At 44.0% G+C, this 12,623-nt stretch overlaps 1 protein-coding gene across 3 annotated transcripts in view; it reads right to left on the bottom strand.

Annotated features, from left to right (window-relative positions):
* LOC116978635 (C-terminal-binding protein 1-like) overlaps positions 1-11,566 on the bottom strand; it is a 109,136-nt gene extending 97,570 nt beyond the window's left edge. Inside the window, exons 1-2 of one of the 3 annotated variants that reach the window (XM_033029919.1) lie at positions 11,476-11,566; positions 11,227-11,306 (exon numbers count right to left, since the gene is read on the bottom strand). The gene's annotated coding sequence lies outside the window, so the exon portion shown is untranslated. The remainder of the gene's footprint in view (positions 1-11,226; positions 11,307-11,475) is intronic. The other 2 variants (XM_033029922.1, XM_033029920.1) reach the window with 2 other exon arrangements.
* Positions 11,567-12,623: the final 1,057 nt, after the last annotated feature.

The raw sequence follows: 12,623 nt of genomic DNA, 5'->3' as shown, positions 1-12,623 counted from the left end.
TAGCATAGGTTAAAAACCTATGACGAGAGCATCAAGGGTCATTCTTTAAATGTCTTCACCTTCCTAACCTAAAAGATAGGTCATCAATATCAGACGGAGAAGAGCAAACATAACCTGGACTTGCTCTCCCACAATTAACAATATGCAAAGTATCAAGTCTATGTGTACATCAGCCACTGTGTACAAGTATGCAGGGAAAAGTCAATTAAACTGTCTACCACTTAACAAATGAAGGAAAACAGAGTCAGAGATCCCTCATAATATGCATTAGGTAAAAGGGACTCCACTTACCAATAGCCATCTCATCTGTAAGACAGGAGCAGATTTCCAAGAGTTCCTGGCTACGGAATACTCCTCAAAACAAATTATAGTGACCATGTAGACAGTACAAAATCCAAACAACTATGTAAAAGCAAAGGATGAGCCTTCTCCAATAAACTGTCCCGAATAACTCCAGATCAGAAAAGTAATGGATCTCTCCAGCGTGCCCCAACATTCAATATGATCATGGTAGATCTACACTAGTCTTAAATTTTCTCTGTGCCAGTTCCCATAACTTACTCTTTCAAAAATGTATCTAGCTCGGCTCAAAATGCAAATATCTGGCCTCCACCACATTCAGGACCAGGGAACTTTAGAGATCCTCTGAGATTAGCTTTTACACACTGTAGTTTTAAATGACTGACCCCTTAATTTGTAGCTACATCCCCTTGTTTACAACTCTCCCATTCGCTGGAAATCTCAACATACAAGATCCTAAGGGAGCTTGGACATGTTGTTCTATAACATGTGCTTCCATAATGCTAACTGGATGCAACATAATTGATGAATTAGGGCATAACATTTATATTAAGCCAACTGAATTGGTAATGCAAAGATTTACAATTGGCACGAGATACTTTGGAAATTTCACAAGCAGAAAACAAAAGCTGTCTTGGGAAATAAGTCCAGGGAAAAATGTTTCCATATAAACTTCCCACAGTAATCACACTATTAATCTCTTCAGAACATAGTCTGCCTGTTTCACTGCAGGTTGCCATTGAAATACAACTGCTTGTATTAACACTTGTGCAACAATATTCTATTATAATAATGTATCATATTGCCTTTGGTAAAGTAAACAATGCTGTTGAGACCTTTATTTTGGAAATATTGCAGGAAAAATACCTTTGTTTTTGCTAGTCTGAAACTCTCTAGCCCCTGAACCCCCTTTCCCAATGAACACAATTGTTTCTATAACATTATTTTGGTATAATGAGAGTGTTCTTAGGAACACAACTATTGGATTATAGCAGAACAATCTGTATAAGTTTGAGCAAGGTCATCCTTCTAAACTCCCATAGTATACAAACCCAAACCACCTAGCCTGTCATTCCAGTAATTAGTCTGGTGAATCTCAATGTCACGTTAACTACTCATTGGACGTGCTTAACTTGTAATCGTGCACTCCAACACCTAGATCCTTCTGAACTTCACCCATTTGCAGTCCCGCTCCATTTAGATAAAAATCCGCCTTTCGATCTTTCTTACCGAAAACTCCATTTGCAAGGTTTTCACCCACTCATCATCTATTCCCCATTATAGAATCACAATGACCTCATCAGAAACCTATTTCCTTACATTCATCAAACTTGGGAAACTTAAATTTCATTTGTTAAGGCCGTTAATATAAATAGTGACTGAAGGCGAATAACTGATCCCCGGAGTACTACATGAGATACATCCCTCCAACCTGTCAGAGACATTTCTATTCTAATCTATTTTCACTTTACAACCTGGTTTCAATCCAAGCTTACAAACTTCCTCCAATATTTTGGGCTGCTAATTTAAGCATCAACATCTTATGTGACACATTGTCGAATGCTTTTGAAAAACGAAACCCATTACATCTACTGGTTCCCTTCTAGGGCAGCACAATGGCACAGCAGTAGAGTTGCTGCCTTACAGTGCCAGAGATCCATAGTCAATACCGACTATGGGTGCTCTCTGCATGGAGTTTGTACATTTTGCCTGTTACCGTGTGGGTTTTCTCCGGGTGTTCCTATATCCTCACACACTCCAAAGACATGCGAGGCAGGATAATTGGCTTCTGTAACTTGTAAATTGTCTCTAGTGTGTCGGATAGTGCTAGTATATGGGGTGATAGCTGGTTGACGCTGACTCGGTAGGCCAAAGGCCCTATTTCCACACTATATCGTTAAAGTCTAAAGTATCAGTCCAGCCTGCCATATTTTCAACAAATTCAAATCAGGTTTAATTATATTCAGTTTTCCTAAAGGTTCCATTACACTCGTGTATCTTCCCAACAGTAGATGATAAACCAACTGTCAAGTAGTTCCTCATTTTTGATTTTGCCCTCTATTTGAGAAATGAGATGTATTGACCGTTTTCCAATCTTCAACTAAAATATTCATTATCTCGAAGATAGACTCAAAATGCTGGAGTAACTCAGTGGGACAAGCAGCATCTCTGGAGAGAAGGAATAGGTGACGTTTCGGGTTGAGACCCTTCTTCAAATTGTCTATCTTCAGTGTAAACCAGCATCTGCAGTTCCTTCCTACACTGTTTGTTATCTCTGCAGCCACTTCCCTTAAAACCCTTGGATGCAAATTCCACACATATAGCAGAGGTCAGCTTTATATGTGTGTCCCTAGAGTTGTGTGTCAGCAACTCGACAAGCTGCACCACTGCAATGCTCTACGGTGAATGCATTAGCCAACAACTTGTTCCCAATTAATGAATGAGTCTCTGAGAAAATAAAAACTTCCTGCCTTCTGCAAGAATCTGTATGCACATATCCTCACTTTCAGTTTCAAGTTGGCCATCCATATAAATATCAAACATGCCCCTTTCACTACCACAAATCAATTCTGCTGAAAGTCGATATCCCCTCAAAAACTCTTTAAGCAATGGAACTTGGAATGCACTGGCTAAAAATATGGCCAATCCAGATTCAATTAAAATGTTGATGAGGGAACAAAATACATAGAGGTAAAAATATTGTAAAGCTAGGGGAAGGAGGACTAAATGCTTTTCAAAGAACCATTTTCAATGGGCTGAACAAACTAACATGCTGTAAAAATACTTTGAAGATGTTATCAAGCAAAATGCAGCAGCTCTTGCTTTCTGGAAAATATGTATGTATTGACCAAAACAACCAGAAGCAAAGATTTCAAAAGCTTGCATTAACTAAAAAATCCATACCAGCCAAAGCACTAGAAAATGCTGAGCTAAGTAAAGTCAATGTAAAGGATGGTGTGATCAATTGCATCAGAAACTGCAGAAAGTTGATGAGGGATAAGAAAGAAATGCACTTGAGTTTTTCTTAAATTTCATTAGGCTTCTAGTAACACGGCTGAGGTACATAACCAGATTCTCCACCTCTACATGTTAGGCACCCAAACGTTTGTACTACACACAAATCCAGCAGTACAGTTCAATGCTGCATGGGAACAGGAAAGCATATGATAATGTTCTGCAAGGTGAAACATTAGACATTAGAAACATTTGGGCAGTCTCGGTGGCGCAGCGGTAGAGTTGCTGCCTTGCAGCGAATGCTGCGTCGGAGACCCGGGTTCGATCCCGATTACGGGTGCTGTCTGTACGGAGTTTGTACGTTCTCCCCGTGACCTCCGTGGGTTTTCTCAGAGATCTTCAGTTTCCTCCCACATTCCAAAGACTTACAGGTTGGTAGGTTAATTGGATTGGTATATGTAAAAACTGTCCCTAGTGGGTGTAGGATAGTGTTAATGTGCAGGGATCACTGGTCGGCGCTGGCCCGGTGGGCTGAAGGACCCGTTTCCGTGCTGCATCGCTAAACTAAACATGTTTTCTAGGATCAGTTCAACACCAAAGTTCAAGCTCCTTATTAGCATTTTTTTTAAAACAATAGCAGCACTTACCAAGAGTGCAACCCTTGTTTCCTCCAACATCACATGCAAATCAAATAAATTACTGTATTGCTGATGTGTAATTATTAACAGGCATGTGCCCTTGAATTTTCATAAGCATGCAATGGTCATCTTCCACTTTATTTACATTCATCTAAGGTTAGGTTGCAATCAGACACTGAACACTACTGAAATTAAATGCATGACCCCTCCCACCCCAATCATGGACTGTTTGCCCTCCTCCCATCAGGGAGGCGGTACAGGAGCCTCAGGTCTCGTACCAGTAGGATGAGGAACAGCTTCTACAATCATACCATCGCATTGCTGAACTCGGAGTCCCGCCGATAGATTCCTCCGGTCCCTCCGTCCCCATTGTTTAATTATTTTGCATTTTCTATTGTTCTGTATCCTCTTTTAAAAAAATTTCTATATTGCACTACTACGGACTGACGCAAAACTGCATTTCGTTGTACCCATACTCAGTATTTGTGCAATGACATTAAAGTTGAATTGAATTGAATTGAATTGAATTGAATTGAATGTCTTGATAAGACATTATTTACTTGCCACCTAAAACACGAGCAGCAGGTAAACGGAAACCATTACCACCTGAGGGCTTCCCTTCATGTCATGAACTACCTGACCTGGAAGCATACTGTCACTACTACTTCATCACTGGTATGAAATCCTGGAACTCCCTACCCAGCAGCACTGTTGGGAGTCTTTCCAAAGGGAATGCAGCATATCAAAGCAGTAGCCCACATCAACTTTGAGGTCTATGAGGAAGTGGGTAATAAATGCTGGCCTGGTCAACAACACAAATTATATATATTTTTTTGCATTCAGCCATTCTCGGCTGATGCTTTTACTTGATTCAACCGCTCCAGTGCTCCTACTTTCATTCTGTATACAACAATATTCAATTTCCAATTCCCTCTATCCTATTCCATCAAATCCTACTCAGCCATCTTTGATGACCTAATATTAGCTTCAGGCTCCATATCCATAGACTATTACTATAATTGCACTATATTTGTTTATTTATTGAGTATGTGTGTGCACACATGTGTATATAAACACACACATTGAACTTTGTCTCTCCCGTTATGTACTATGTTTACATGTTCTGTTGTGCTGCAGCAGGTAAGAATTTCATTGTCCTATCTGGTACATATGACAATAAAACACTTGACTCCATGATGACAATTATTCGAGAAATACAAAAATTTCCCTTGTCTCACATTATTTTTCTTGCCTCCACCTTCAGCTTTTTGCAAACTTCATTTGCTAGCATTCCTTCACCACCCCCAGTCATCTTTCAATCCTCTCCCTATAACCCATTTTTGTTCAGCTCCAATTCTTCCACTTTGACATAACATAACCATATAACAATTACAGCACGGAAACAGGCTATCTCGGCCCTTCTAGTCCGTGCCGAACACTTACCCTCACCTAGTCCCATCTACCTGCACTCAGACCATAACTCTCCATTCCTTTCCCGTCCACTGGGACGGCCTTAAGCCGATTGGACCGATTGCTCCCAATTGGGCCCCGCGCTAGAGTAATCAAAAGATATGAGAGCTCCGCAACTGTTCCCCCGCAACACTGCGAGAGGCATAACTGAAAGTGTTGCTTTCGTCCGTCTGTCCGCACGTTCGCTCGCTCTTGGTGCCGGCGCTTCTCCCCTCAGTCTCCGCCAAACAAACACACACACACATGTCCGGCAGATCGGTGTGGGCCGAAACCAGAGGTAGCTTTGAGGAGCAGGGCGAAGGATGACATCAAACGGGTCATGGCAGCTATCGAAAAAGTTCGGAAGTGGTAAGGGGAAAAAAAAAATAAATCCGAAGGATTTCCTGAAAACCTGAAGGATTTTTTCCGAAGGGAAAAAAACCCGACGGTTACCAAAAGAAAGGGGGCGCCAGCGATCGCTCAGTGTCCGTGTTGGAGGGAAGCGGGGGGAGGGTGGTTTGAGTTCCTCTTTCCCCTGACTCAGCCTGAAGATGGGTCTCGACCCGAAATGTCACATATTCCTTGCGTCCAGAAATGCCGCCCGACCCGCTGCATTTTGTGTCGATCCTTTAATCTCTCAGCTTTGCTTTGGAGTAATGTACTCTCGGCTCGGGTAGATCTACCCCGGGTGGAGGGGGGAGAGAGGGTGGAGGGGGAAGAAAGGGGTAGACGGGGAGGGGGTGTGAGGGGGGATGGAGAAGGGGGAGGTGGGTCGCTCCCTCACGGTCCCGGGGCAGCACTCCCGCCCCTCCAGTCACTGTGCTTCACAAACTCAGCCTCGGCTCCACCCCTCTCTCCCCGGGGAGATGCAGTGAACAATACAGGGATGGCCGGGCCGGGGATTGGAGCAACGTTTACAAACCTCGGCCTCAGCTCACACCCGTCCACCCGGACCCCGGCATCCGCTCCTGCCGCCGGCCCTCTCCCTCCCTTCTCACTTTCCCTTCCCTCCCTCCCTCCCTTCCTTTTTTCTCTCCTTCCTCTCTCTCTTTTTCCTTCTCTCCTTCCCTCCCTCCTTCCTCTCTCTTTTTCCTTCTCTCCTTCCCTCCCTCCCTTCGTTCTCTCCTTCCTTTCTCTCTTTTCCCTTCTCTCCCTCCCTCCCACACACACACACACATAACGCACAGACAACTAACACACACACAGACAACTAACTTTAGATGGGGTAGAAGCCCAAAGGGTAGGATGGGGCTGAAGCCCAAAATTTAATGCCTGGATTGTATTTTCTCCAACAGTTACTTGTTTTCCAGGATCTAGTTAGTTTTTTTTTCATGTCACAGTCACTAAAACAAAGGGTATTGTAATTATGTACTTTTCAGAGGTGATCTACACATTTTGTTTGTTACTTGTAGGCTTACATGTATGCAATTTTATATTAAAATGTAGCTTAGATCTATTTGGTCCATTAACTCGCTGGCACTTTTTAAGCGCACTTTTTGATTACTTTCCATTCTACCATAGAGATATAAAGTCTATAATAGACTTTATTTGGATTTCTATGATTCTACAGACCTTGGCTGGGAACCTGGGGCTCAGCAAAATTGTTCCCAATTGGGCCCCGCACCTCCTAAGGCCGGCCCTGCCCGTCCATATACCTATCCAATTTATTTTTAAATGATAAAATCGAACCTGCCTCCACCACTTCCACTGGAACTTCATTCCACACAGCTACCACTCTCTGAGTAAAGAAGTTCCCCCTCATGTTACCCCTAAACTTCTGTCCCTTAATTCTCAAATCATGTCCTCTTGTTTGAATCTTCCCTACTCTCAATGGAAAAAGCTTATCCACGTCAACTCTGTCTATCCCTCTCATCATTTTAAAGACCTCTATCAAGTCCCCCCCTTAACCTTCTGCACTCCAAAGAATAAAGACCTAACTTGTTCAACCTTTCTCTGTAACTTAGGTGCTGAAACCCAGGCAACATTCTAGTAAATCTCCTCTGTACTCTCTCTATTTTGTTGACATCTTTCCTATGATTTGGCGACCAAAATTGTACACCATACTTCAGAATTGGCCTCACCAATGCCGTGTACAATTTAAACATTACATCCCAACTTCTATATTCAATGCTCTGATTTATAAAGGCCAGCACACCAAAAGCTTTCTTTACCACCCTATCTACATGAGATTCCACCTTCAGGGAACTATGCACAGTTATTCCTAGATCCCTCTGTTCAACTGCATTCCTCAATTCACTACCATTTACCATGTACGTCCTATTTTGATTTGACCTGCCAAGATGTAGCACCTCACACTTATCAGCATTAAACTCCATCTGCCATCTTTCAGCCTACTCTTCCAAATGGCCTAAATCTCTCTGTAGACTTTGAAAATCTACTTCATTATCCACAACACCACCTATCCTAGTATCATCTGCATACTTACTAATCCAATTTACCACACCATCATCCAGATCATTGATGTATATGACAAACAACAGTGGACCCAACACAGATCCCTGAGGCACCCCACTAGTCACCGGCCTCCAACCTGACAAACAGCCATCCACCATTACTCTCTGGCATCTCCCATTCAGCCACTGTTGAATCCATCTTGCTACTCCACCATTAATACCCAACAATTGAACCTTGCCTCACATTTCTGCCCTCGGCTATCTGGGGACATTTCCCTACTATAAAGCAAGGCATATTATGTGCAAATTGGAATGATCAATCTACGAGTGGGAATAAAATAATTTAGCATAAACCAAGAATCACTTCACAATCAGTTTCCATGTGAAATCAACACTCTCACAGCTCAAGGAACATTTACATCTGAATAGTTCTAATATCAATCACTGACATCAAGCTTTAATGATACATTTTATTACAGTAAAGATATCAGCAATTTGACAATACAAATTGCCTCAACATATCTAATTTCTAATTATACGAAAGGAAAAACAGCAGAGGATTCCCTGCTAAAAAGAACACCCAAGAAACATAAGAAAGTAGATAAAAATGCTGGAGAAACTCAGCGGGTGAGGAAGCATCTATGGAGCAAAGGAAAAGGTGACGTTTCGGGTCGAGACCCTTCTAGTACCAGAGGAGGGGGTGGTTTGGGTGGGAAGGGCTGAGTTACGGAGGGAGCGGTCTCTGCGGAAAGCCGAAAGGGGAGGAGATGGGAAGATATGGCCAGTGGTGGGATCCCGTTGCAGGTGGCGAATATGTCGGAGGATTACCTGTTGTAAGAAACATAAGGCTTGGTTGAACAAAATCCTGAAACACACAATCAAAATTTGTTGGCATTAGTGCAAAGGATCCCTGTGTCCCAATAAATCACTAACTGCAAGAGAAATGGTGGAATTTGGGATAGAAGGACTGCATGATCTTTGGAAAATATTCTCATCGACATGTCAAAAAAGTGAAATGAAGGTAAACTATTCCTCGCAGGGCCTGTGGACTTACAAACCAAATGACATCTACCCAAGACCCTTCCACACAACAACGACAAAATATTTTGTGATATATTAAATGACAACATATTTTTCTCAACCATGAAACACTAGAGCAAGGGACAGCGATCTAATGCTTGAAGATACCCTATCATTTTCCTCACTACGCATTTTGGGCCATACACCGAGCAAATGCCACAAATACAATTCAGGCTCCTGTGGCAGCCCAAATACCCTTTTCCAAATGGAAATCTGTAATGTCACCAAGCATTGAAAAATAACAAGCATGCCGAGCAGACTTTGGCACTCACTCTCTATTCTGTATATTCAATCTTCTTGAGGAATTGGATAAATTGCTGATAATGTCAAACAAATGCATTCTCATCTCCAAGTCAGATGGTGGCTTGTTCTTAATCCACCTAATCACAAAACAAATCCAGACCAACACTTAAAGTATAGTTCCAAGGAAGAACTATAGTGTCAGAGGTGCCATCTTTTGCATAGCCAAAATAATTCAGCTTGTACCTTTTCAGGTTTCAAATCAACATTTTCCAGGTACCTAGGAGTGTTTTCCAGCATTCTACCTAGTACTTATAATAGTCAGCATCTCATGCACAAATTACATGATCATTACCCATTGCTGTTTTGTGGGACAAACAGGCTACCTTGTTTTATAAAGGAGAACAATGGCTATCCTTCAGAAATGTTTTTTTTTGGCTGTGAAGTATTTAGGACAACATGAGGCCCAATACAACTATCAAAGAGAGCCTTGTATATGACCCAAACGATCAACCTGGTAGTTTTCATTTATATTAAATTGGGTGATGCTTAGAAACATAGAAAATAGGTGCAGGAGGCCATTCGGCCCTTCGAGCCAGCACTGCCATTCATTGTGATCATGGCTGATCGTCCCCAATCAATAACCCGTGCCTGCCATCTACCCATATCCCTTGATTCCACTAGCCCCTAGAGTTCTATCTAACTCTCTCTTAAATCCATCCAGTGATTTGGCATCCACTGCCCTCTGTGGCAGGGAATTCCACAAATTCACAACTCTCTGGGTGAAAAAGTTTTTTCTCACCTCAGAGTAAATGACCTCCCCTTTATTCTAAGACTGTGGCCCCTGTTTCTGGACTCGTCCAACATTGGGAACATTTTTCCTGCATCTAGCTTGTCCAGTCCTTTTATAATTTTATATGTTTCTATAAGACCCCCCCTCATCCTTCTAAACTCCAGTGAATACAAGCCTAGTCTTTCCAATCTTTCCTCATATGACAGTCCCGCCATCCCATGGATCAATCTCGTGAACCTACGCTGCACTGCCTCAATCACAAGGATGTCCTTCCTCAAATTAGGAGACCAAAACTGTATGCAATACTCCAGATGTGGTCTTACCAGATCCCTATACAACTGCAGAAGAACCTCTCTACTACTCTACTGAAATCCTATACTTGCCTCCATTTATTTTTAATACTTTCATTCGCTGTATTGACAAGACCATAGAAACATAGAAAATAGGTGCAGGAGTAGGCCATTCGGCCCTTCGAGCCAGCACCATAGCTTGCTACATCAAATAGCTTGGTAAATCAGTCCTAGTTACCCTAGAGAAAATGGCACTGAACTTTCTTTAACTACAGCAGTCTGCTGTGTTGGAAGGGGGTGCCATCACACTGTTAGGCTGGTGTTCCATGAACATTTCAAAGTGACATTAAGAGAATGACAAACTAGCACACTCATTAACACACAATCAATAAACTACACTATTTCGTAAAGATTTATTTTAAGCATAAACTAACTGAAATTTATTGTTTAATGTTCAGAGATAATCCAAATCCATCTTTGAACCCTGTTTTTTCATGTCTGGCTCTACATCAATTGTAATCAAACCCTGGAGCCAACTACCATTCCTGCTATCCAGAGGTGCCGCCTGTCCCACTGAGATACTCCAACATTTTGCGTCTACCTGGCGGCAACAGAAGTTCTTTGAAATGGAGACAATACAGGAGTTTCATAGATACCCAAACCTGCACCAGTGCAAAAGTAGCTGAAAAGGTGTATTCTGGCATCAGGAACATATGTAAATAAAACCCACACCCACCAGAAAGTTCAGTTATATGAACTCTGTGAATTCATAAACAAAAACTATGAAATCGTGGAAAAAGTAACTTTTTTATCTGATTCAGTTTACATTCCGACAGAGGTAGATTCGGGACAGCGAGAAACGATAGCTTTTGATGTGATTTTGTTTAAGAGCCAAAAGCTGGAAAGATGTAAAAGTTAGGACTAGAGGATGTGCCAGGAAACATCGAAAAATCTTAGTAACACTGCAATTAAAACAAGAAATGCGCAGAGCTGAAACCTATCATCCCCTATCACCTCCTCCCCCTTCACGCCACGATAATCACGTCCTCCCTGCGTTTGCTAGTTACCTTGATCGTCCCTTTTCCAACAGTGGCTCTGGCTCCTTACACCATGCTGCTTCCTGTTGACTCCCACGGCGAGGCCGTTCCTACCGGAAGTATAAAGAGAGGAAGAGGGAGAAATATAAATAAACAGTAAAGTGCGTGAGCGCTGCCGCTGGGCTGAGGAAGAGGGGGCCAGGCGGAGACAGGTCGGCGGGCCGGGGAGCGGGGACGGCGGCGGGGAGCGGGGGCGGCGGCGACTCTGCGCGGCTCTACCTCGGGCACTCACACGGGTCGCCGCGCTCCACACTTCACCCCCGGCTCGACAACGTCGCCGCTACGCTCCGAACGTCCGACGTACCCCGCCCCCTCCCCGCGCGTGACGTCACCGCGCACTGCCATACCCCGCCCAACCCGTGCATGACGTCACGCTGTGGCGGCCAAACTCACCGTGCACTGCTGGTGGGCCCTGCCCCTCCCCCCTTCCCCATCATCCCGCGCGTGACATCACAGCGCAACGCCAAACCCCGCCTCTCCGCGCGTAACGCGGCGAAGGGTCACGTAACCGCGCACCGCCAAGTTCCTCCCCTCCCCGTGCGTGACGTCTCCGCGCACAGCCCAGCACCTCCCCGTGCGCAACGTCACCGCGCACCGCCAAGCATCGCCTAACGCCCCGCCCGTGACGTCACGCGGTGTCGGCCGACGTCACTGCGCACCGCCCCCTCCCGCCGCTGCCGGCGCGAAAACCTGCTCTTCGAATGTGGAGATAAGATCCAAAGTGCTGGAGAAACGCAGCGGAACGGGCAGCATCTGTGGAGAGAAGGAATGGGTGACGTTTCAGGTCCAGACCCTTCAGACCCTTCAGAGTTAGGGGAGAGGGAGATACATAGATATGGAAGGGTGTGAAAATACAGATCAAAGCAGACGATAATGGGCCTGTCCCACTTAGGCGACTTTTTAGGCGACTGCAATCGCCACATGCTCGCAGGTGGTTGCGCATTCTGGGAACTAGTTGCGGCCTAATTATGTTTAAGAAGGAACTGCAGATGTTGGAAAATCAAAGGTAGACAAATGGGCGCCAAGAATTTTTCAACATGTTGAAAAATTAGCGTAGACTAGAATAAAGCTGCCATGGAGAGTAGCGAGAATTCTCGTCCCGTAGGTGGGTCTCCAGGAGGTCCTAATGGGTTGCCAGGAGGTCGGAGGTTCGTGTAGGTGTAGCCGGTGCTGACCGGTGAATTTCATTGGCTTATTGGGAAAAAAAAGATAAGCAGTAGTTTTCAGAACCAAGGATAAAGGGTCCGTCCTACTTACGCAATTTTTTTGGCGACTGCCAGCGACAAGGACAATGGAATTCACCAAAGTCAGCACCAGCGACAACCTATGACAACCTACGACAGCACCTACGACGACCTACACCAACC

This window comes from Amblyraja radiata, chromosome 11 (genome assembly GCF_010909765.2).
Source record: "Amblyraja radiata isolate CabotCenter1 chromosome 11, sAmbRad1.1.pri, whole genome shotgun sequence".
Classification (NCBI taxonomy): Eukaryota; Metazoa; Chordata; class Chondrichthyes; order Rajiformes; family Rajidae; genus Amblyraja; species Amblyraja radiata.
Note: the sequence above shows the minus strand (reverse complement) of the source record. Positions and strands in the feature narration are given on the sequence as shown.